The sequence below is a fragment of the Larimichthys crocea genome, chromosome III (assembly GCF_000972845.2).
Source record: "Larimichthys crocea isolate SSNF chromosome III, L_crocea_2.0, whole genome shotgun sequence".
Lineage (NCBI taxonomy): Eukaryota > Metazoa > Chordata > Actinopteri > Sciaenidae > Larimichthys > Larimichthys crocea.
The window spans coordinates 19,392,952-19,397,606 of NC_040013.1; the positions used below are offsets into that span (position 1 = coordinate 19,392,952).

At 42.1% G+C, this 4,655-nt stretch overlaps 1 pseudogene; it reads left to right on the plus strand.

Moving 5' to 3' along the window:
* Positions 1–1,373: 1,373 nt before the first annotated feature.
* LOC113745717 (G-protein coupled receptor 26-like) lies at positions 1,374–4,145 on the plus strand (annotated as a pseudogene).
* Positions 4,146–4,655: the final 510 nt, after the last annotated feature.

The window sequence follows — 4,655 nt, forward strand, 5'->3', positions numbered from 1 at the left end:
TGATGCACTTTTGCCATCAGAGCCCCTCAGCTTTGGCGTGCTCTTCTCTTCAAATCACTTCCTAAAACCCATTTTATAGACTTGCTTTTATGTGGCGTATTGTTATTCTTTTGATTGATTTATACTTGTTTTAATATTAATTAATTTGACTGTTTTATTCTTCTTTTATTTTTTGTATTCATTTATATTGATTGATGTTTGTCAAGTTCACTGTCCTTATCTTTCATCATGTCTTCCCTCTACCATGTTTTGCTTCTTCTTGTTTTTTTAATTTTCTCTGCTTTGTCTGTCAGAGCATTGATCAAATGAGTTAACACTAGAAACTATGTCTGACTATGAATATTTTTGGCTGCAGATAACTCGGCGGACATTTATCCACTGCTGTAGAAGGTACGGCGATGACATGACAATGTGAATAATGTTATCTGTACTTCTAAGTACAATTTACTGAAAATGTTAAAGTAGAAACAAATTCTGAAAACAAGGCTTGAAGGCTGCCACACACACACACACACACACACACACACACACACACACACACACACACACACACTCACAGGCGGTGGTGCTGCTGTACTGTGGACTATAATGTGGTTGGAGTAGTCCAGTTACACTGCCTCCATTTAAAGCCCCTTATAAGGCTTTGAGCATGCACTGATGGGGCTGTGGGTCTCCCTCTATCGCGATGACGTCTGAGCTGTGGATTTAACTGTAAGTGTTTGCTGCTCGTAAATTGTAACAAGTGACGATGGTGATCTGGTCAGAGACTGATTGATTGAGGGGGGAAAAAAAACAATAATTAATTAACACACGTACTTGATCTACGTATGTTTGCACAAAATCTCTCTGTTCAACGTGATGCTCGTGACATCAGCCTTACCACCAGCTACGCAATCGTGCGTCGTGCAGCTATTTTTACACTAAAATGCTATTTCTGAACAGGGGTGCACCGACGTGCTTTTAGACTGACAGACAAGAAAATATAAGTGAGAGACCGACCGCTTGAAGTACTCTCATGTCATTTTCAAGCTGCCATCATGTCAATGCGCAATTGCGCAGCTGGGTAACCCGGAGCTGTGAGCCGTGGCATGACAGGGTGCTTGAAAACTCCGCAGCGCCTCACGAGAACCAGCCTCCTGCTGTGACCCCGTTCACATGAACAGACTTTGAAATTTCCTCCTAATAATCAGGTGAGCTTTATTTCTGAATTCCAACGTGGAGGCTGTTGGAGGGAGCGCTTCGTTTACTGAAGACATTTGGTGCTAGGGAGGGTGAATATGTGTTGGATATGTTGTGATTGCAACTCACGATGACAGTTTGCATCAGGACGGTGGATGCACTCATCAAAAGTCTGGATATTTGAGGGGGGCAACATGGACGCAGCGGACTTAGTTGCTTTCGTGTTGGTTTTGGGGATTATTGTTGTGTCGCTGCTGTCCAACATTGTGGTGCTGATCTGCTTTGTGTACAACCCGGAGTCCGCAAACAGGTACCCGGTCTTTTTTTCTCAACTTGACGTTTTGCACCTGTTGCTAAGCGTGTCCAACATGCCACTAACTCTGATCGGGCTCATCACCACGGGCCACCCCGGAGCAGCGTCTTCTTTCAGATTGTGGGTTTCCTCGACACTTTTCTCACCACAAACTCTATGCTGAGCATGGCAGCTCTCAGCATCGTAGATGGGTGGCGGTGGTTTTCCCGCTAAGCTATCACTCAAGAATACGGCACCGGGACGCAGTGATAGCACTAGGATACACGTGGATACACTCACTTTGCTTCTCCACAGTGGCCACCTGCGGTCCTGGGTCGGGTACCACCACCTTTACGCATCGTGCACTCTCTGCAATGTCAGGCGAAGGGACCCGGACGCAGTTTATCATTTTTACCGTGCTTTGCACTCTCTCACTTTCCTCCTCACGCTTGTGTGTGGTGTAACGTACCTGAAAGTGCTGAAAGTTGCAAGGTTTCACTGTAAACGCATCGACGTGATCACTATGCAGACGTTGGTGCTGCTTGTGGATATCCACCCAGGTAACAGTTCATTAGAGATGCATTCAAACTAACCCATTTGTCCTTTGAAATCATTTGTCTTTTAATGAAATGTTTGTATATGCTCTTTTTTAAATTTGTCCAGTATGTGAAGCATGTTCACATTCTGTGTGCTCAAGACACAAACATAATGCGCCAGAAGTCCTGCCAGTTTATTTCTAATTTTATGAGATCATGAGTGGATTTTCCTTCTTCTCATCTTTGAAAAAAAAGTGCTGAACATATCACTGATGGACAGAAAAACATTCAATACCCAACTTATTTATCAAAACTGTATAAATCATTTTAATTTTAAGATTTTCTATTTCAGATGTTGGTTAGACAAATAAGCAATTGAAAATGCCACCTTAGTTCTGGCACATATGATGCACATTCTTCTATATATGATCAGCTATTTGTAAAAGATAATTCTAATATTAATCAGTAATGAATGTAGTAAGTCACCATAGTTCTTTGCCCTATCAAAAGTAGACTTTAACTATAAAACAATCTTTTGGGGGCATCCCTGACACGACTACCTATTTAAAGACTTCACTGATGATGATGGTGGTGATTGAAGTCTGCTGGCAGTCAGTGTTTAAATTATAACATCTCATGAAGGTCAGCAAGACTTCTTCTTGTTTTGCGCTTCTGTCATGCGCTTCATCCTGAGTAGTCAAATATTTCAACTTTGAATTGCTCCCAATTTACATAATTGATATCTGTGCACTGTGAAATTTCCACATTGTAATCCTCGAGATAGCAGCGCACAGTTCACTGCTTTCCTCACCTCATCCCACCTGTTTTCTCGTGGACTGCTTCATTATGTCTGCATGTCTCTGATCATGCCTCCCGGGCCGATAATGGTATACCTGTGTGCTTTGGCAGTGTGCGCCAGAAATGCTTGGATGAGCGAAGCGGAGGAGGCTGAGGGCCACCAAGAAGATCAGTACATTCATTGGCACTTTGTGTGTGTGCTTCACCCTTATGTCATCACAGGTGAGCAGAGATGCATAACAATGTGCATGGGTTTTTTGTGTGGGTATGCATACAGGTATGTGTGAGCTATTTAAAACCATTGAGTATCATCAAAAAACAAGGAGATAGACGATTAAACTGCATTTGAATTCTGCACGTTTTGTCTTTCTCAGAAATAAAAGGTTTCAAATTATTTTCCTGGTTCAGAGGAATAAGTAGAACAAGTCTCCCAAGATTTAGTCTGTTTGACTGAGGGAATCTGGGGTTTCACTTACCTTGTTGTAGCTGCAAATGTGGCTACACTTGGCTGATCGCCTGAAAACAGATGGCTAAGATAATTATTTTCAATGCTGTCTTGTTATCTGGTAACATTTTAAACATTTTCAACTGCTTTCTTTTCATAACATCATATCGTATTGCTTCTACACACATTTCTAATCCCTGTCCCTGGCTCCATTTGAGAGATGAGAGGGAGAGCGGCAGACAAAGAGAGAGATAGCAAATGAGTCTGTGATCGTATCACTGCCTCTCATTAGTATTAGCGCCAGAATTAATGGTGGCAACCTGTCAGAAGTTGTTAGAATTGTGGTATGGAAATAGAAAGGAAGCACATTAATAGCTGGTGAGACCCGTTAGACTTAAGGAGATCACACTAATTAGAAGACAGATTAAAAACAAAACAATGCTCCTGTTGGTTTTTATTTTGTCTTGGCTTTAATTGAATTATTAGGACAAAATAACTGTCAAACACCGGATCTGTTGTAATATGTTTTTAACCAACAAGAAGTCCAGAAGCAGCAAAAATGACACCCATCACTTCACATTTCCCAACACAGTGATGACATTTCAGTGAAGTGAATGTGACATTTCACAATATTACTGCACTGGGAGGGTTATCTGCTTATATGCTTCCACTCCCATTACACTGCTCTAAAAACTGGCTCAACTGCTGATGGTGTGTGACTTTTTTTTCCTCTTTTGCTTGATTTGAGGTAGAATTGTAGAGCTCTTCTCCCCTGGCCCATAAGCCCTTACTGGGGTGTGCTGTCCAAATGTTTGGCCTACAGCAAGGCAGCGAGCGACCCTTTGTCTACTCACTGCTGCGTCACCAGTACGAAGACCTGCAGCCTTCTGGCTAATAAAATCCTCAGAGGAGTCCTCTCAACTCCACCTCCCTCAGTATGGAGAACAACACAGGAAGGAGCAACTCCAACACAACCAACACATCCAACTACCTACTAACAAGCCACTTGGTCAGTGAAGGTCATCACTTTCAGAGACAATTAGGTACTTACCATGCTACAGACGTCTTGGATTTGACTTCTTACTTTGAGGTTAACACTCATGAGAACGGGGTTTAACTGTGAGATGGTTTACATCCAGAACATCAGTGAACAAGCTTGTTACTTAATTATTTTTTGAAGGACAAGGCTGGCAATATCTGGCAAAAGTGCAGTCACCTTTAGATTTAAGCCTCAACTTTGTAACAGCAAGACGGGCCCCACCGAATGGGCTCATAAGGGGTCAGCATGTCTGCTATGTAGCACTGAGCCAAACCCAGACAAGCTTTAAAAGTGATCAGTAAATTATTATTATCTATTCTAAAATGAACAATGATCCAATGAATCCCATATTGTGGTGATGTGATG